General features: G+C 44.6%; 1 pseudogene; it reads right to left on the bottom strand.

The window, feature by feature from the left end:
• Positions 1–15639: 15639 nt before the first annotated feature.
• On the bottom strand, positions 15640–21049 carry LOC132656553 (uncharacterized; annotated as a pseudogene).
• Between the last annotated feature and the right edge of the window lie 721 nt (positions 21050–21770).

Raw genomic sequence — 21770 nt, 5'->3', positions numbered from 1 at the left:
AATCCAGTGGGGGGAGGGGAGATAATGCCGCCTCCAGTGGGGCCCGTTAGCTGCGGAGAAGAAATCCTGCATCCAATCCCTGCATCCAAACCCCTACCCAACGCGGTGCTACAAGAGTGCTACACCAGACGCCTGGTCGAGAAAGGAGCTATTGTTTGAGACGGGGCTACTCTGGGACTTTGAAAACAAGAAACAGTCAGCCACAAATCAGCGAGCATGGAGCCGCTCTGCCACAGAGCCAGAGTGGCAGTGAGCTACCAGACGCAGATGCAAAGGGGGAGGGTTCGAAGGGGCCGGCTGGGAAGTTATAGGGGCGGGAGCTCAGCGCCCCCCAGCCCCCACCTCCCTGAGTGCTGGGTGCAGGCACTAAAGCCAGTGGATCACTGTAAAGACACAGAGAGATCCAAGTCCTGGCTGGCGGATTCCTCAGCCTCTGGAGTTGCCTACGGTTTGCTGCTTAATGAAACAAAGCGCCAAGAGCCCAGAGCTGAGGCTCTGCTTCCAACAAGGAGATCTGCTGCTGGCCTGGGACTGCGTGCCCGGAACCAGACAGTCGTCTTGCCACCCCCGACTCATGCAGAAATCCTTTTCTCCACTCTGATACACGCCAGGGACACCCCATCCACAGACTGGGAAGCTGCTGAGCCCACAGGCCACAAAGCTTACTGTGGCCAGCGGCAGCTGTCGGGACACACAAAAGAGGGAAGTGAACAGAACGAATTCATCCCTGACGCTCGCAGCCCACCCTTAACTGAGGCAGACCCCTGCATAAACAGGAAGCTTTCAACAGGTTTCATCGCTCATTCACTGCCCTCCTCCACCTGGCAGATTACAGTCTGAGAGCCCGAAGGAAGTTTCTGGTTTTCCCACTCAGCTTTTTCCTTTCAGTATATTACGTTTTATTGATATTTTAATTTTTGTTCCTCTTTTATGTAAAAGTATCAGTGATTGTCTCCGATGTTTGTTGCCGCTGTCTGCTAGCCTAGGCCTAGCCCTGGAAGCTTCTAGCCGCTGTACAATCTAACCTAGGCCTAGAATGTTTTCAGCTTCTCAGACTTATTGCTGAATAAGCACACTCTTACTTGTTTTTAGTGAGCTCTGGGCTGACTGATTCAATCTCGCTTTCCTTTCTGCCTCTTCTAGTGTTCCGTCTCTGGATCATTGGTCTTCACTCCAGTTCTCTCTCTCTCTCTCTCTCTCTCTCTCTCTCTCTCTCTCTCTCTCTCTCTCTCTGCAATCTGTCTATTACTGTCCCAGTAAGACTGCCTCTTCTCTCTCTGTATTGCCACTTAAGTAGCTTCCCTTTCCTCCCTCTTCTCATGAGAGTTGGGCTTACCCTATTCTGTCAAGTCTTTCTCTGATTTCACTGTTTCTGCCACTCAGTTAGACATCACTTTCAAACATGGGTTACCTTCATTCTACAAACTAACTTTACTTTCATTGTTTGGGATTAAAGGCGTGTACCACTGCACCTAAATTTTTCTTTACCTGAAACTCTATACTAGGCTGACCTTGAACTCAGATCTGCTTGCCTCTGTCTCCTGGATTAAAGGTGTGTTTGTATTCCAGCTGGATCACACAGACCTTGAAGGTCTTTGGATGTAATCTCTTTCTGGAACAACTGTTGGGATCAGTAAGCAGGCACTTCTACGGCCAGCTTCAAGGGACCTGATAGACCGGTTATCAGGCAGTTGCGAAGACACCTAGACCACCTGCTGATCACCTAGAACTACCTGCGCATGTCCCTGGGTCACCCTATAAGAGAACTGGGGCCCTCCCCTTTTCTCTCTCTCTCTGGCTCTGTCTCTCTCTCTGTCTCTCTCTGTCTCCCTCTCTGTAACCCCCTTCCCCTAATAAACCTCCCACGCGGAACCGATCTCGTGGTGTGATTTGTGGACCGTGTGTAACCTTCACATTCGCACGTTTCCTAGCAACAACTATGTTCTGAATTAACACTCCTTTATACTTTTTAACTTTACTTACATACTTTAAGTTTTTACTTCATATTTATATCCTTGTCGTTTTCCTCACATTCCTTTCTTGTGTCTTAACTTTGTTTCATCTCTTTTCCCTTTTCTTTGCCCCTCCTTAGTTTTGTCCTTTTATTATTACCTTTATCTTTATTTAAGATTTTTATTAGTGTGTACTATGCATAACAATGGGTTTCATTATGTCATTTCCATTAGTGTATATACAATAATTTCATCCTACTTCACCCTGGTTGCTTGCCTTGCTGCTGAGACAAAATATCTGACACAAGCAACCTAAGAAATGGTTTATTTTGGCTTACTCTTACAAGACATATCTCATACACAGTGAGATGCTCAACTCTCACTAGAACAGAGAGGAAGAGGAGGCTCAGTAGAGCAGTGCAGAGGCGTAGGGAGAGGGGGCAGTTTTACCAGGGTAGTCGTACAGAGAGAGGCTAAAGAGAGAACAAGCCAGAAAAGGAGAAGGAGCCAGATTAGAACAGATTGCTAGAGTTAGTTAGAGGCCAAGCAGAGCAATTCAGTGAAAAGCTAAGAGAAGCCAGATTGAATCAGTCAGCTAGGAGAGGAGTTTGAGCCAGAAAAGCTGAGTTGAACCAGCCAGCCAGATTTCAGAAAGAGCTAGAAAGGGTGAGCTTATTCAGCAGCAAGTCTCAGAGGCTGAAAACATTCTAGGCCTAGCTTAGATTGAGTGGAGGCTTCCAGGACTAGGCCTATGTTAGCAGACTGAGACAGTAAGCCTTGGAGATGACAATTAAATCAGGCAAATAAAACTTTCTGTTACACCTGTATGACATCTTTATACACTGTACCCCTTCTCTCCGCTCTGAGATCCTTTGTTTGTTTGTTTGTTTGTTTGTTTTGCCCCCTCTTCTGAGCGTTGGAGAGCATAATTTAGGGCTGAGCAATCAACAGTCACTTATTCTCAGCACTTAAACCAGTTATGGCTCTCTGCAGTAACTGTCACCCATTGGGAAAAGATACTTCTCTGGCCAAAACTGGCATCACTAATCTGATTGCTGGATTCACACTTGAGTTCCCTCCCTCTGTATTCTACAACTTTATTAAAATGTTTAAAAGATTTTATTATTTGTTTTATTATTTGTTTATGCTTATGTCTGTGTATGCATGCTGTAGCCAATGCCACCTGTAGTGGTCTTTTTTAAAACTTTACTTGGGGAGTTTAGGCCTCTACCTCCCTTCCATCAACCCCCCCCAACCATAAATAAGAGAGAGAGAAGGTTAGTGGGGAGAGGGGGCCTAGACTCCTTTACTTCTCCCGGTTATTTAGGGTCAAGGAGCTCTTTAGGGCTCAACACCAATCTCTGTCCACCGCAGATGCGGCTGGCAGGCTCCTCCACACTGCTGTGCCCTGAAGCGTTTCTCTCCGTCTGTCTGCTCCAAAACATTACACTGTCTCTGGTCTCAAGCCTCTCCAAACTGCTCCATGCCATATGCCAACACCAAACACCTCCACCGGACACCACCAGATGCCACTTCAGAACGCCATCATATGGTCTCTTTCTTGGCCTCATACTTATATTCTCAGAGTCCTAGACCTCATCCTTCTCCATTCGGCACGTGGAAGGCCCTTACCAGCTGGCAAAGACCACACCCCGCACTTGACAATTACCAGGTGTGGACAAACCAGAGCCCAACTAAAATCCCACACTTGGGATTAAAACGATAGCATAGTTTCATAACAAAGAAACCAAACTTCCATTACACACTCTGTGTGTGCACATGGAGGCCAGAAGAGGGCAATGTTGTCTTCCTCTCTCTTTCTCCCTCTACCTATTCCTTTGAGGCAGGGTCTCTCCCCAACTTGGGGATCATGTTCTCAGCTAAAAAGTAGGCACAAGCCCAGAAATCTTTCTACCTCTGTCTCCTTGGAGCTGGAATTGCTGGCATGTACTAGAGACCAGCTTGTTCCAGTAATGCTGGCACTCACACTGAGCAGCCTACAACTGCCTAAAACTCCAGCTTCATGGGACCCAACGCCCTCTTCTGGACTCCTTGGGTACTTGCACACAAATGACAAACACATGTACACACACAAATAAAAATAAAATTAGACTTTTAAGTTCCATATGAAGTCCATGTAGAACTCACGCAGTGGCCTGCAACTATCTGTAACTGCAGTTCCCGAGAGCCGGTGGCCTCTTCTGGCCTCCCAGGGCACCTATCGGCACAATCATACATATGAAATCATTTTTAAAAATAAGCTTTCTTAATGTGTACTGATGGTAAAGTCACCTTTATTTGCCTGCTGCAATTGTTGTCTTACTGCCTCTGTCTGCTAACCTAGGCCTAGTCCTAGAAGCTTCTAGCCTCCACTCAATCTAATTTAATGTTTTCAGCCTCTGAGACTTGCTGCTGAATAAGCTCACCCTTTCTAGCTCTTTCTGAAATCTGGCTGGCTGGTTCAACTCAGCTGTTCTGGCTCAAACTCCTCTCCTAGCTGACTGATTCAATCTGGCTTCTCTCAGTTTCTCACTGAACAGCTCTGCTTGGCCTCAAACTAACTCCAGCAATCTGTTCTATTTTAGCCCCTTCTCCTTTTCTGGCTTGTTATGTCTTCACCTGTGTCTAGCTTGTTCTCTCTTCAACCTCTCTCTGTTAAACTCTCCTGGTAAAAACTGAATCCCACAAGCTGAACTGCCACAAACTCAGCTCCACTGCACTGCTGTTCAACTCACCCTCAGCAGAACTCAGAGATCTGCACTTCTCTGTTCTGGGATTAAAGGTGTGTACCACCATACCAGGACCTAAGCTTTTCTTTACCTGAAACTTAAGCTCTATATAGCAGGCTGGCCTTGAACTCAGAGATCTGCTTGCCTCTGTCTCCTGGAATTAAGGGTGTATCTGTATTTCAGCCAGATCACACAGACTTAGAAGGTCTTTGGCTGTGATCTCTTGCCAAAACAGTAATGTTCTGCATTAAAATTCCTCTCCAGAGATCAATTGAGGAAGATGCCAAACATCAAATCTTGGGCTTCCAAATGTGTGAAGACACACATGATGTGTACCCACTCACATATGTTTGCCTACATGAACATGCATACACACATACATACATACCATACATACATACACAGATACATACATACATTCATATATATATATATATATATATATATATATATATATATATATACCAGACAGAAGAGGAGAGAAGAGAAATCTGGTGGCCTGTACTGGCACGACAGAACAAGTATTCTGAGGCTAAGATACCACAAATGGAAAGCTTCATCTAATGAAAATGCAAAGTTAACTCATTAACTTGAAAGAATAGCGCCTAACTTGAGAATGTTTAAAGGGTCCCTTTTTTACAAAAAAAAAAAAAAAAAAGTACATCCCTATGGTCTTTACAAAAATCAATTCCAAAGCAACTGTGGAACTGTGGTTCTGGTTCATGGAAGCTGACAGCAGAATCTGCAGATTTGTTAACGTGGTATTAGTTTTGTAGTCAGAAAAGATGTGTGGTGGAAGGTATCAAGTTGTAGGTCCTCACACCATGATTCCAGAGAACTGCTAAGGCCAGGCAGCACATGGTACTGTGGGAGTCTAGCCAAGGAGTTCCTGAAAGCTCACTGCATGGAGCTGTGAAGTGGAGCCCTTGTATGATAGACCCCAGGACAGTGGAATGTCAGCCAAGAAAAGCTGCAGGCATGAAGTAGAGCCAGCCCAAGGGACAGGTTATCAGTGCTGAAGGCAGCAGAGGAGGACCAGTGGCTCAGTCCAAGCCCTTTGGAGCTAAGAAAATTCCATCAGGGCCCAAGGAGTCGAAGGTGAAGCTATTGAATGTGATGCTTTTCCTGCTGGGTTTTGGTCGAGCTTTGGTCCACCTGTTTTTTGTTACTCACTCATTTTCCACTTAGGGTAAAAATGTTTATTTTGTGCTAATGTGTGTTGGGAATAAGCAGCTTGTTTTTATTTTATAAGAGCTTCAAGAAGAGATTGTCCTAAGACTCAGGTGAGATTGGGATTTGGGATTTTAAGGGCTGCATTGTTGGTTTGGGGGTGCTTTTAGAGTTGGATTGACTATATTTTACATTATGAGGTGACCATGAGCATGTGAGGGCAGGAAGTGTGTGGTGGTATCACTCACTGTCAACTTGACCAGATCTAGACTCACCTAGGAGGTGCCTAGGAATCACTCCAGGCACACGTGTGGTGCGTCTGGGCCCGCCTCTGAGGAGCTACTTGATTAGGTTAACTGAAGTGGAGAGGCTCTGTAAATATTACCACCCCGTGGGCTGAAGTCCTACACAGAACCAAGGAGAGACCAGGCCAGCACCAGTAATCATCTCTCGCTGCTTCCTCCACGTGAATGCCACATGATCAGCTGCCTCCTGAAGCTGCCACCACAGTCTTCCCTTCGTTGGTGGACCACATCCCTTTCTTCCTCGGTTTGCCTTTTTCCAGTGTTTTGTCATAACAATAAGACAAGTTACCACAAGTAAGAAACTGAATCATTTGGATAAGAACTATCTGAATGGGAAATCCAGAGAGACACACATTCTGAATAACAACAGCAAATGAAAATCCTAGCAAATGAGCCTAGCAATAATGGTGCACCCCTATAATCTCAGCACTCGGGAGAGGCAAGAGAATCTCTGTGAGTTCCTGGTCTACAAAGAGAGTCCAGGATAGCCAAGGCTACACAGAGAAACTCTGTCTTGAAAAAACAAACAAACAAGCAAACAAACCTTCAAGTCAGATCCCAGCCCCACTTATAAATTAGTGATCTATCATAGGAGTCCTTGAACCTGTCTCTCAATAGTTCCAGAAATACATTTATCATCACTGTATGCTACAGCCCTTTTCTAACTGATGTACATTTGAAGGGAAAGAATCCAACTTCTTTTTCTGCTCCTTCTCCTCCTCTTCCATCTTCTTTGTTGTTGTCTGTGTTGCTTTGAGCCAGTTTCTCTGTGTAGCCCTGGCAATCCTGGGTTCTGTCGACCAAGCTGACCTTAAACTCAGAGATCTGCCTCCTGAGAATCTGTCTCCTGAGTTCTGGGGTTAAAGGCTTGCACCTCCACCCACCCTGCAGAATTCATCTTTCAAGTAAAATGTTTCAACCTGTCAATCTCTCCAGCTCAAAATCTACCTGATCAAGAATCTTGGAAATAGCTGGGCGGTGGTGGCACATGCACTTAATCTCAGGACCTGGGAGGCAGAGGTTGGTGGATCCCTGGGAGTTGAAGGTGTTTGCCTAGGATCTCCCATGATTTTAGGGACTGCTCAACAAAACCTATAGGAGGCCATCGATGTGAAATACACTCCTCTGCTAAATGCATCCCAGCAAACCTCGTGGAATCCACACGGCTCACAAAAGATAAGCGTTATATTATACTTTAAATCTCAAATGTCCTCAAAGGCTATACGCTTAAGATGTGATTGTGAGCTTGTGGTGCTGTTGGGAGGTAGTGAAATTAGGACGCAGCCTAATTTGGAGGAAGCTGGGTCACTCAGGGTGTGCCTTTGAGGACAATATGCTTTCTGGACTGCTTTCCAGCTAGTATAATGCAAGCATGCACACACATGCCAGGAGTGTGTGCAAAAGAAGCTGCAGGCAGCAAGCAGAGCCCTCCTGCCGTGCTGTTGGGAAACAGAGGAACCTTTATGGGGTGGGGTCTGGATGGGGGAGGCCACTGAGGATGTACTAAACAGAGACTTCTCAACAGGACTCTCAAATGTCTGAGAAGCACTTAAAGAAACGTCCAGCATCCTTAGTCATCAGGGAAATGAAAATCAAAACAACTCTTGAGATTACATCTCATACCTGTCAGAATGGCTAAGATCAAAACCTCAAGTGACAGCACATGCTGGAAAGGATGTGGAGAAAGGAGAACACTCCTCCATTGCTGGTGGGAATGTAAACTTGTATAGCTACTTTGGAAATTAATCTGGTGTTTTCTCAGAGAACTGGGAACAGCTCTACCTCAAGACCCAGCTATACTACTCCTGGGTATATACCCAAAAGATGCCCTACCATACAACAAGGACACTTGCTCAGCTATGTTCAAAGCAGCTTTATTTGTAATAGCCAGAAACTGGAAACAACCTAGATGTCCCTCAGCCAAAGAAAAGATTTTTTTTTTAATGTGGTGTTACATTTGCACAATGGAATACTACTCAGTTGTTGAAAACAAGGACATGAAATTTTCAGGCAAATAGATGGAAGTAGAAAATATCATTATGAGCAAGGTAACTCAGACCCAGAAAAAGACACAAGGTATGTATTCACCTTTTTTTTTTCTTCTGGTTTTTGATTTTTGGTTTTTTTTGAGACAGGGTTTCTCTGTGAAGCCTTGGCTGTCCTGGACTCGCTTTATAGACCACACCGGCTTCAAACTCAGAGATCTGTCTGCCTCCCCGAGTGCTGGGATTTCAGGTATGCTCTACTGCACCCAGCTGGGTATGTACTCACTTATAGGTGGATATTAGCCATAAAATACAGGATAACTATGCTACAATCCACAGACCCAAAGAAGCCAAGGAGGGCTCAAGGAGGATGCTTGAATCTCACTCAGAAGGGGAAATAATAGACATCTGAAGTAGATGGAGGAAGGAAACCGGGTGGGAGAGAGTAGGGAGGGTAACAGCTATAGATCAGGTGTGGGTAGGGCAGGGAAGACCAGGACAGAGAATGGAAATCAATGAGAGAGCATCTCTGGGATGGGGGTGGGGGGCCCTAGGAGTCTCTAGGGTGACCCTAGCTGAGACTCCTAGCAGCTGGGGTATAGAACCAGAAGTCACCACCTCCTGTAGCCAGGTGGGACTTCCAGTGGAAGTAGGGGGACACTAACCCACCCACAAAACCTTCCACTCAAAATTTGTTTTCCCTACAGGAAGTGTAAGGATACATCACTCAGGAAGGCAGAGGCAGGCAGGTCTCAGTGAGTTCGAGGCCAGCCTGGTCTACCAAGTGAGTCTAGGACAGTCAAGGCCTCACAAAGAAACCCTGTCTCAAAAGCTAAAACGTAAATGAATGAATGAATGAATAAATAATGTAGGAATAAAGATAGAGCAGAGACTGAATGCCACACCAATGACTGGCCCAACTTGAGACCCACCTGTTGGTATAATGCTCTTATAAAATGTATACATTTTACCCTTGTTCATTCAAATGCTGATTTCTCTACCCCACTATCTGGTTTCAATCTGGACCTTGCCTTGTGATGCATATCCTAAGCATTACCTGTCGCAAGTTTGTGTAAACATGGCACCATTTGTTCTCTGTAATTGTCAATTAAACAGCAAGCCAGTGCTGTGCAAAGGAGAAAATAGGGTGGGACATCCTGGTCCAGAGAGGAGAAGGAAGCCAGTGGGGAGGAGGAAGGAAAGATTGGCAGAAGAGGTCTTGGAACCACAAGGAGAGATAAACTCGACCTAAGATATGACTAAGAACAAGTATAATGGGTGAAATCTTAATGGGAGGAAACTATGGGGGCTTGGAGGTTTAGGATGGAGTAACTCTTGCCCAGCATTGTGCTCTAGGTTAGTTAAATAAATCCTAATCTCTGTGTGGTGATTTGGGTATACAGCTGGTTTGGGAATAACCACTGTTTAACTAAGTTAAATCAATAATAAATATTAATAACCCACCCAATGAGAGAGAGCCAACCCCTGATACTATTAATGATACTCTGCTATGCTTGCAGATGGGAGCCTAGCATAACCTTCTTCTGAGAGGCTTCATCCAGCAGTTGATGGAAATAGATGCAGAGACCCACACCCAACCAACAAGTGGAGCTCCAGGTATCTCCTGGAAGAGTAGGAGGAAGGACTGAGGGAGCTGGAGGGGTCAAGGACAGAAGAAAACTTTCAAAGTAAACTAACCTAGGCTCCTGGGGGCTCACAGAGGCTGAACTACCCACCACAGAGGATGCGCGGGCTGGGCATGTGTAGCAGATGTGCAGCTTATTGCCCTAACAGTTAGAGCAGGAGCCGTCTCTGACTCCGTTTCCTGCCTTTGAATCCCTTTCCCATAGGTGAGGTTCCTCCTCTCAGTGGGAGAGGATGCTTAGTCCCGCTGTGACTTATCTGCCTGGGTGGGTTGGCACACATGGGGGGGGGGCTCCCCTTTTGTGAGGAGAAGGGTGAAGGCAGTGAAGAGGGAAGAGGTGTGAAGGATAGGACTGGCTGTAAGTCAATTAAATAAACAAATTAATTAAATAAAAAGCACACACCGGGGGGCACACACCTTTAAGCACACACAAACACACAGGAGAGCTAGGGGGCACGCCTTTATTCCCAGCAGTCAGGAGGCAGAGGCTGGTGCATCTCTGTGAATTCCGGGACAGCCTGGTTACAGGATAAGTTCCAAGCCAGCCAAGGCTATACAGAGAAACCCTGTCTCAACACAAACAAAACAGACAAACAAACACTGTGCTAGGAATGTAGCTCAACTGGTATTGTTTTTCCAGCATATGCAATGCCCTAAATTCAACCCTAAGCACTGGACTAACTGGTAATGATGGCACACGGGCACCACAGCACTAAGGAAACAGAGGCAGAAGGATTAGAAATCCAGAGTCATTCTCAGCTACATAGTGAGATGATACATAGGCAGTCTGACCTAGCCTGGGACATGAGACCTTATTTCAAAAACAAAGGGGGCTAAAAAGATGGTTCAGCCATTAAGAACACTGACTGCTCTTCAGGATCACCCAAATTCTGTCTCCAGGACTCACAGCATCTAGAAGCCTTTGTAACTCCAGTTCCAAGGGGCACCAGAGCCCTCTTCTGGCTTTCTTAAGCACTGCGCATACATGGTACAGACAGGCAGGCGAAACACCTATACACATAAAATAAATCTCAAAAGAGAAAAATAATTTCTATAAATCAAAGCATACGTCTAAAATCTTTAAGTTGTTTTTCTTGGTGACAAAAAGCCAATGCTCTTACTTGAGTTGGAAGCTTTAAAAGGAAACTGATTGAGCTGTAACAGTAAAATTCTCTTTGCTTCTGTTTTCTTTAAGTGCTGCTGTGTACATTGTTGGCCACAATTCTTAGAAGTTGTTCTGGCTGTCTCCAGGTGTGGTACACGCCTGTAGTCCCAGCACTCAGAAGGCAGAGGCAGGCGGATCTCTGAGGTCGAGGCCAGTATGATCTAGAGTTCCAGGACAGCCAGGGCTGAACAGAGAAAATTTTTGTCTCAAAAAAAAAAAAAAATTGTTCTGACTCTAAGGGTGACCCAATTTGCAAATAATTGTTGTTGCTTTGTTCTTTAAACTCACTCACACAATTTAAACTTGTTTTTCCTTTCAACAGCACCTAAACTTCAGGAAGTCAGCAAAGATAATAGCCCATATTAAATAAAAACAGTTCCCAACTTGTTCAGTATCTCCTTAGAAGCCAGGAACTGTTCTTTATATACAAAATCATCCCTCTGTGTTTTTCTTGCTGAGAAGCAGAAGAGGCAACTTTGAGTTTTTAAACATCAAATCGTTGCCTTGGGTTTGGCGCCTCTGCACATCGCCTGGATCCTCAGTGGACAAAGCTTTGAGGAAAGACCGTGCAAACCATTTCAGGGAATGCTGGGGCCAGCAAAGTCATGCTGCCCAGCTGCAACCTGGGGGCTCTGTGTAACGTGACAGGCTGTCTAGCCTCCTCAACCTTGGTAGTCTGTACAGAGCTGCCAATGTGCCTCCCACGTAACTCTTTTCCTTGAGAGCCTTAAAAGCAGAAGCCTAGTTCCTCCTCTGCCAATCTATGTCTCCTGTGGACACAACACCTACTATTAATTAAGTAGCCGTTGGCTGATGGGTGGATAAAGTGTGTAATACTATTCAGCTTTTCAGGTAAAGAAATTAGCAAGGGATCGTAGCACACACCTGTAGTCCCAGCTACTTGAGGTTGACACAAGAGAATCACTGTAGTCTAACCAGGGCCAGGAGGTCATTCTTCAGTGACAGGTTCCTGAGACAGAGAGTGAACCAAGGCATGAGAAGATAAAGAAGAGAGGAAAGCTGGGGTCAGGAAGGCTTGCACGAGCTGTCTTATGTCAAAAAAGCTTATTAGGAAGTACAGCTTCTTCGAGACAGCTTGGGGTGGAGGGAGATGGAGCAAAGTCAGTGTCATATGATGGGACAGAGGCAGCAGGAAGCTAATCAAGCTATCTTGCACAAAGGGGGCATAGGGCATCTCAGGCCATTAGAAGACAAGGCAGCCTTGCAACTGATAATCACAGCCCTTTATGGAGAAGGAGTTGAATTCTCAGGATGAAGTCAAAGCTCCCCAGAGTCCTGGCCTCAGTCCATTACTGGCCTTGCCAAGCATGTTCCTGTCTTCAGAGGAGCTACATGCCTTGTCCACACATTATGGCCATAAGGACTGGTCTAGTTCAATAGAACTGCAAGAGTTTAAGACCATCCTAAGCAACAGAGCAAATACTCCTAATTCTAACCAAGAAACCCTGATGTTAAAAACATGGATGAACTTGGAGAATATTATTCTAACTGGAAATTGTTCTAACTGGCCAAGGAGCAACATAAAGATGAGAGTTCTTAATATACGAACCTGAATTTAAAATTCTGTAACTGAACTCAATGAGCTCGCATCTTCGTGGGTGCAAACACAAAACAAGCATAGCCAAGATTTAAGAGTTGGGGAAGACATATTACCTGCAACAGGCAAAGACAGAACAGGAGTTATCTTCAAAGCAATACCCTCTTGGAACAAAGGCAGCTTGCAAGATTTTATCCAGGGAGCCTACACGTGCTCGCAGCGGTTGGTGCATTCCTGAGCATGCTCTGTTTAATGGCACAATTGAAGAACATCCCAGAATAGACATATTGGGTATGTTTAGTTCCAGGTCACGGAGCACATGTGTCAAAGATTATAGTAACAGGGCAGGAAAGCCTCTGGCCGCGCTCAGCTGGATCTATAAAATTTTTCTGAAAATAAAAGTCATTTTGCAGGTACATTAATATGGGTGTTGTCCTAGGTGCTTGCCTTGCTGAATTATGGAAAGTTGTGAGCCACCATGCGCTCGCTTGGAACTGAATCTTTTTAATTTTTTTAATTTTTATTATTTTATGTGCCTTAGTGTGAAGGTGTTAGATCCCTTAGAATTGGGGTATAGACAGTTGTGAGCTGCCATGTGGGTGCTGGGAATTGAACCCGGGTCCTTTGGAAGAACAGACAGTGCTGTTAGCCGCTGAGCCATCCCTCCAGCCCCCTTGCTAAATCATTTAGTGAGAAACAAAGCATTTCTGAATGTCTACACAGGGCCTGGGCTCTCTCTCCAGCACCACTGCAGGCCAATGTAGTGGTATATACTTGTAATCCCATTTAAGAAAGTGAAAGCCTCACTTTGGGTTACAAAGATGGCTCAACTGGTAAAGCCACTTGCCCTAAAGATCCAAGTTTGATCTTCAAAACCCACAGTGGAAGAGCACACACCCACAAATTGTCCTTTGACCTTCATAAATGCAAGTATGCAGCCCTGCCCCCTCCAGTTTTCATCTATTTCCTTTATAGAGATTTACATAGTGGGGGTGCAAATGAGCAGACTTCCGTACAAGGTGCTTTGCAGTGGGTGAGCTTCAAAACACTGGACAGCTTCTACTGTTGGACCCAGTTACCAGGGAGAAGCAGGAAGGAGACTTGGAGGCCAGATTGATGCAACAGCAAGAGGTTTATTCAGGCCAAGTGGCGATGGGGCCTCCTGCATCCAAGTGGGAGATGGCCCCAAGGAACAAAAGCCTTGGGTTCTTAAAGGAAAAAGTGTGGGCAAGCAGCGCATTACATGTCTTGACATTACCAGATTGGGTAAAGGGTCTATAGGAAAGTTGCCCTTTAAAATGATTGGTCTATTTTAGGCGCCAAGACCAGTCTGTCCTGGCCTGACCATCTGGAGGATATCTGGTCACGAGCAACGCCTGGAATGTCCTGCTAAGTGCTGATTTGGTTGTTGCTGGAGGGAGGGGACTATTAGCACATCTTGTGGTTTCCCTGAGAAGCAGGGCTATGTGACTCTGGTCACAGGCTAGGGGCTATCTGGAGGGAGAATTGGGGCTACTGGGTTGGTTGTCAGGTAAGGTATCTCACAAGTGCAGGCCTGGTTACTCTTTTACAACAGGGTGGGTGTGGGGTCTGTCTCAACTTGCCTGCTTCCTCATCTCTGCCCATGTCCTTCTGCTTTCTGGAAAAGTACTGAGAGAACTTAATTTGACATGAGGCCTAAAAATCAAAATGGAATCTGTAAGGTTAGCTTGACTCCTTCACTACCATAGGGAAAATCAGCAGATCCGAGTGAACAAGAGGAAAATCTGAAGTCCAGATGGAACACTTGTGATTTGCAAAACTCCTTGGGAAATACCAATGGAGACTGTCTGAAGGCACCTTTAAGCTAGGCAATGATGTGCCCATTCTTTTTTTCTAGACAAGGTTTCTCTGTGTAACACTGGCTATCCTGGAATCCTATAGACCAAGCTGGCCTCAAATTCAGAGATATTAATTACCTCGGCTTCCACCACCACTCTTGAAGATGCACTCACTCTTCAAGAAATTTAATCTTTATTAGCCTAAAGAAAAAAATCTTACACACAGATCTTTTATTTATTCTTCGTCAGTTTAACACAAATTTGTATACAATGTGTATTCATGCTCCCTTACACTCTGAACATTTTCATGTCTTATAAAATGTTACAATAGTTGTTTACTAAAAGTCTACAGAAAGAAAACCTCCACCAACCTAAACAGTATCCTAATACAAAATATAACAATAAGGATAAAAACCCGCCAGGAGGATCTGGAAGGAGAACATCTTATATATTTGTATGTATATATATGTATGTATGTATAATATAGACATGTGTTTATACATGTCTATATTATGTGTTTATACACATGCCTATATTATACATACATACATATATATTAAACTCAGCCAAAGAACCTCTCCATCTAAACCTCCCATTTGCTTATGTTTGGCCAAATGGGGCACTGGCTCTCTAGTTGAGCGTCACCCCCCTCCATCTAATGGGGCAGCCTATTTGGAATTAATGGCAAAACTGCAGTGCGTATTCGGCCTCTTGACCCTGGCTCTGATCTAAAGCTCCATATCTCAGAGACTGACGCTGGCAGTTCCACAGCAGAGGGCTCTGACCTGAGACCTAGACAATAAATTCTGTGCAACCACGGCAACCAGACAGCAGGTTCTGTGTAACCTTGAGTGAGCCCTCCTATGTTTTGGCCAAGTAAAGTTGCCTCCGTGAGAAACTGCTTGTACTCTCCTGCTAGTTAAGTGCTGGCTTGACATTCAGTAAAGGACACCTTGATCAGAACCTAGACTTGGTATCCTTCCCTGTCTCTTTCCCCCCAGCCCTCACTCAAGTGGTACTCAGGTGTCACTGCAGGTCAGTGACAATCTAAGGATCTGCTCGGGCCATTATGGGGCAAGTGGCCATCTAAAACTTCCAGCTAGATTCCAGCCAGTTGTGCACATTTGAGGGTCCCTTTGGCTGAGCACTCTGGGGAACACGGTGACAGACCTAGATTAGATTTGTAATGTAGAGCCGTTGAGAAGATCAAAGTTAAGGATCCTGATTATAAACTTTCCTTTTCTGAAACTATCCATGGGAACTTTGGATCTTGGTTGAGTCCTAGGATTTTCTGGAGGCTTCTAAGCCTTCTAGATAGCACCTTCGCCCCCACGCTGCTCCCTGAATCCCTGCAGCTTGTGCATTTCAGGCTGCTCCTCAGTAAGCCCCCAGCCCAGGTGTGTATTGACAGGCCTGCACCACTCCTGCTGGAAGCTGTTGGAAGGCCCTTGCTGCCCATCTGGCCAAAGAGGCATTGGTGGAGCACTGACCGCTGCTTGCAGAGGTGCAGGTTGCCTCTGAGAACCAGCTGCTGCTGCATTACTTGGACCAAACTGGTCCTGGTGCTCTGAGAGAAAAAAGGAGGGCACCCACTGCCCTGAGTCTCCATGACTCTGATGTATATCAAGCCAGTCTGCAAAGGGCATCCTCCCTTGGTAGCTCTGAGGGTCCTGCCTTCGTTGCTGATCTCCCCAGTGACCCTGCTGCTGTCCTGGGAACAGTGAGAAATAGTTACCATCCATCTGCCTCTGCCCCTGCACACTAGGAACACAGCCAACAACAGAGGATGTGAAACAACACTGGCTTTCCCATGTCTCAGGCCAGTCGTCTTTATAATACTGCTCAGACATAAGGGGAGGAGTAAAGTTCGTTGGTCTAAAGTTGAAAGGAGATCCACTTTCAACTTGATATTCCACAGCGCCATTCGATCTCATCCTGATGTTTTATATCACCAAGTTGCATGAGCTGTGTTCTTCACCAGAAGCATTCTGCATCTTCACATGGACAGCAGCTCTCACTGATGCCCCAGGGGTATAAGAGACTTGCCCAGTGGTGTAATTGAGAGCTTGTACCTGGGTACCCGGGTGACCTGTTAACATGAAGTCTTGGTTCTGGGGCATTCTCCTATGAGCAGAAATTTTGCGTCTCAGTTCTGGTGGTAGCCTGGCTCTTTTATTCTGAAACCAGTTCTAAAAAGAAAAGAAAATTGTTAATCAAATCTGCTTTCTAGCAGTATCCTACAGTGCATTTTCTTTCTCTCTTTTCTTTCTTTCTCTCTTTTCTTTCTTTCTTTCTTTCTTTCTCTCTCTCTCTCTCTCTCTCTCTCTCTCTTTCTTTCTAAGTTTGTTTCAGACAAGGTCTCTACTCTGTAGCTCTGGCTGTCCTGGAACTCACTATGCAGACCAGGCTGGCCTCAAGCTCAGAGATCCACCTACAGAGTCCTATGAGGAAAGGTGTTTGCCACCATGCCCACCCATACACTCAGTTTTTCAGTAACTTAGATTCAGCCTCTATAAATGAAGGCCGCCTTTCTGAGGTGCACGTTATGACGGAGGTTGTGAACTGTGCACCTTGAAGCCAGCTCCATTCAACCCCACTGCAACCTCTACAGCTAGACAGAACAGGTGAAAAACGGTCCCTCAATTTAACACTGCTTAAGCTGCTGTATTTGTAATACAAGATACAATGTATTACAAATTATATTATATGTTATATTTAAAGACACGAGGCAAGAGTTTGGACATGCCTTGTAGGTATTTGATTTGGTCCTAAAAACATTTGGTCTTCACTTTTAGCCTCTTTAAAACAGCTATATGTCAAAATTATGGTCCAAAATTTTTTTGGAGAAGGTAAGGTGTACATATGATAAAATGTTTTAAGAAGATGGAGGACAGGCATGACCTGGTCATTTTTAATCCCAACACTCTGGAGGCAGAGGCAGGAGGATCGCTGTGAGTTCAAGATCTGCACATTGAGTTCCCAGATGGCCAGGGCTACAGAGTGAGATCCTGTCTCCAGATAGATAGATAGATAGATAGATAGATAGATAGATAGATAGATAGATAGATAATAGTGGGCTTGATGCTACACACCTGTAATGTTAGCACTTGAAAAGCTGAGACAGAAAAATTCAGAGTCTCAGGCCACTAGTGGGGAAGCTATTCGTTTTACTAAATGGTCAGATTGTCACACTGACTTCTAAATATTTATTGTGCTGCTTTCAAGGTCAAAAATACTTTTTTTTTAGTGGGCAGTAAATGCAGAGACTTATAATTAGTCAAGGCACTAAGTGCCTGTGAGCGTTCAGCCCTCTAAGGGATATCTTCATCTCTAAACCCTCCAAGGCTCAGGGATATTGTGGAGGAAGGGGTGCAGGAATGTAAAAGCCAAGAAAAGGGTGCTGTGAAGTGCCAACTTCCAGGTACAACATAGCTGTTGCGTTTGTAAACTCAGACTTCAAGCAAAGTAGATTTGATTAACAATTATAACCACACAGCCGCTGTGATTACCTACATAAGACCCATATAAGATCAAGCCAGTGACCAGCTCAGCATAGGGCCTCTAGAGAAAGACAACTCCAATCTTCCATTCATTTCATTTCAGACAATCTTTGTCTCCCCTTTTCCTCATTATAGATCTAGCATCTCAGCAAAGCATCTGCTCCACCTTCAAAATGGTCAACATTTTCAATATTAAAATCAATTTCCGTAAGTCTTCTGGCTTTGTTCTTCCCACAGCAAACACCTAAAATGAAATCATCACAACTGTCACCCTGGGTAATGACAGTAGCTTTTAACTTTTGTTTTCCAGGTTGTTTTGTTTTGAAGGTTTTTGTTTTGTTTTGTTTTCAGACAAGGTTTCTCTTTGTAGTCCTGGCTGTCTTGCCACTTGCTCTGTAGACCAGGCTGGCCTCAAGCTCAGAGATCTTCCTGACTCACAGAGAACCCAAGCCAGTGTGGAGCTTAAAGGCATGTACCACCATGCATGACCTATTTTTTTTTTTTAATGTTATTGCCCATGTATGGTGTTTTGCCTGGATGAATGTTTGTGTACCATGTGTGTGTAAAGGCCAGAAAAGGGGGTCAGATCCCCTGGAACTGGAACATTGTGGGTGCTGGGAATGAAACCTAGCTCCTCTGGAAGAGGAGTGCTCTTAACCCATTTCTTCAGTCCCATGACAATAGCCCCTTAAATGTGTCCTGCTTTCACATTTTCCTTATAATAGGTTATTTTCCATATAAGCTGTGTATAATATGTTCAGTCACATTGAAAGAAGAAAAATGACATGTTAACACTGCAATGACAGTCAGCTTTCTCATGATTCTTTACATTTCCCAAACAGAATCGTTGGGGCTGGTGAGATGGCTCAGTGGTTAAGAGCACTGTCTGCTCTTCCAAAGGACCCGGTTCAATTCCCAGCACCCACATGGCAGCTCACAACTGTCTGTAATGCCAGTTCCAAGGCATCTGACACCTTCACACTAATACACATAAAATAAAATTAAAAAAGAAGAGTTCGAGGTCAGCCTGATCTACAGAGCAAGTTCCAGAACAGCCAGAAATACATAAAGAAACCTTGTCTAGGAAAAAAAAAAAAAGAATAGTCACAAAAAAACTTCAGATATCTGACTTACGTCAATCACGTATACTGGGCAATGAGACCACTTTGCTATCTTCATCTTGGTTGAGAAGTCTAGATAAGGACTCTGTTTAAATAATGTTCAAGTATATTCAATTCCTCTTTGGTAAACTTATGTCATTGTTTTATTTTTCTTTTTCTTCCACACTCTCTCATTGCTTTGCCGCCATTGTCTTCTTTGTCTGAAGAGGTGAAAACAAAAGTGCACCGAACATCAATAGTATCCAGGGAAAGCCTTGCTTGTTGGTTTATTTATAAATATTTTTTTTCTTAAAGCGAGGTTCTGCTGTTAAGAGTATGTACTGGTCCTACAGAAGACAAGAGTTCAATTCCCAGCATCCATGTCAAGTGACTCAAACTGCCTGTAATTCCAGCTCCAAAGGGATCTGATGCCTCAGACCCCTTGGACACCTGCAAGGACACATACACACACAAATAGACACAAAGACACATACACAGAAAACACACAAACAAGTGAAATAAAGATAAGTTTTTTTTTAAAGAACAGAATGTTAGCATCAAAGCTAAGTTGATTATTTTAGAACTACTTTGGTTTGATTCTTTTTTTTTTAAATTCATTTATTATTTATACAATGTTTTGCCTGCTTGTGTGCCTGCATGCAGGAAGAGGGCACCAGATCTCATTATAGATGGTTGTGAGCCACATGTGGTTGCTGGGAATTAAACTCAGGACCTCTGGAAGAGTAGAGTGCGCTTAACCTCTGAGCCATCTCTCCAGCCCCTGGTTTAATTCTTGCTCTCCATTGAAATGGGGTATGTCCATTTCCAGTTTCATAGCAATCAGATAAAAGGCACTAAAGGTTCTGTAGCAAGTTTGCATGTTTTTTCCCAACTCCTATCCAGTGTTCTTGGGCTGGCAAGATGGCTCAGCAGGTAAAAACACTTGCCACAAGAGCCTGGCAACCTGAGGTTAGTCTCTGGAACTCATGGTAGGAAAGAAGAAACTGTTCCTTACTGCTGTCCTGACTTTCACACTCCCGCTTAAGCGCACACACCCATGCCACGTGTATACCCCTGTACACACACTCACACACACATACACACACATACACACACAAACAAAAATTAAGTAAAACGTGGTTAGAGTTCAACGGCAGCCCGTCCTCCCAGTGTGTAACCTTTCCAGGTTCTCCTTTTCCTAACTCAGAATTAGAGGGTTAGGGGCAGACACGAAAACATTACAAATCGAATTTGTGTGTACGGTAAGAGATACAATAAAGCCTGCACTGAATGCCTACAAACTGGAGACATTCAAAATATTCGATATAAGTGGCTAGAGAGATATCTTCGCAGTTAAGAGTACTTGATGTTGAGAGGACCAGGGTTCGGTCTGTGAAACCAAGACAGGAATCACTTTGTTATACAATGTTTTTTGCGGGTTTTGTTTGTTTGTTTCAAGACGGGGTTTCTCTGTGTTACCTTGACTATCCTGGACTCAATTTGTAGACTAGGCTGGCCTGGGATTCACAGAGATCCACCTGTCTCTGTCTCCCTGAGTGCTGGGATTGAAGGCCTGCACCATTGCACCCAGCTTTGTTATACCTTGGTAAGTCTCCAAACCTTACAAAAATAAGTTTCTGTTTCCTAAGCCTAGTAAATCCTGCAAACCATGTTTTTCTCTTTTTTAAATGTATTTATTCTTCCCTCACGCATTACATCCCAACCACAGTTTCCCCTCCTTCCTCTTCTTCCAGGCCCCACCTCCCACCTACTCTTCTGTTTCTCTTCAGAAATGAGCTGCCCTCCTAGGGATATCAACCGAACACGACATATCAAGTTGCAATAAGACTAGGCACTTCCTCTCATATTAAGGCTGGGCAAGGCCACCCAGTGCAAGGAAAGGGTCCCAAAAGCAGGCAAAAGAGTGAGAAATAGTTCATGTTCCCACCGTAAGGAGTTCCATGACCACGACAAATGCAGAGGGCTGAAGTCAGACAGTGTCTGTGAGCCCCTATGAGCCCAGGTTATTTGATTCTGTGGGGCAAACCATGTGTTTTTCAACCTACACTGAACCTGTGACAGACATCGTGATGTATACCCACCTGGAGGACCACCACCATCACTCCAGTTTCTGAGGATTCAACTCACTTTTCCTATATTACAGGCAGCAAGGACGCATACAATACAAGATATACACACACATTCACACATAAAAATCAAATAAATGAACATTTAAAAAGAAGAATTGGGGGCTGGAGAGATGGCTCAGAGGTTAAGAGCACTGGCTGCTCTTCCAGAGGTCATGAGTTTAATTCCCAGCAACCACATGGTGGCTCACAACCATCTATAATGAAATCTGGTGCCCTCTTCTGGCATGCAGGTGTACATGCAAAACACAATGATGTATACATAATAAATAAATAAATCTTAAAAGAAGAAGAAGAAGAATTGGAGGCTAGGGCTAGGCATAGTGGTACAGGCCTATAATCAGAGTCCTTGGGAAGAAGAAGCAGGCAGATCTTTGTGAGTTCAAGACCAATCTGGTCTACATAACAAATTCCATGCTGAGGGCTACACAGTAAGACCCTGTCTCAAAACAAAAACAACCACAAAAAAAAGATAGAAATATAGATCAGAGCTGGGTGATGGTCAGAGCTGGGTGATGGTGGCACACACCTTTAATCCCAGCACTTGAGAGGCAGAGGCAGGTGGGTCTCTGTGAGCCTGCTCTACAGAGTGAGTTCCAGAACAAGCCTAGAGACCCTGTCTTGAAAATAAAACAAAACAAACAGAAAAAAAGAATACAGATCAGTGGTTGACTGCTTTCTTAGCAAATTCAAG

Source organism: Meriones unguiculatus, chromosome 9 (genome assembly GCF_030254825.1).
Source record: "Meriones unguiculatus strain TT.TT164.6M chromosome 9, Bangor_MerUng_6.1, whole genome shotgun sequence".
In the NCBI taxonomy this organism is placed as follows: domain Eukaryota; kingdom Metazoa; phylum Chordata; class Mammalia; order Rodentia; family Muridae; genus Meriones; species Meriones unguiculatus.
Note: the sequence above shows the minus strand (reverse complement) of the source record. Positions and strands in the feature narration are given on the sequence as shown.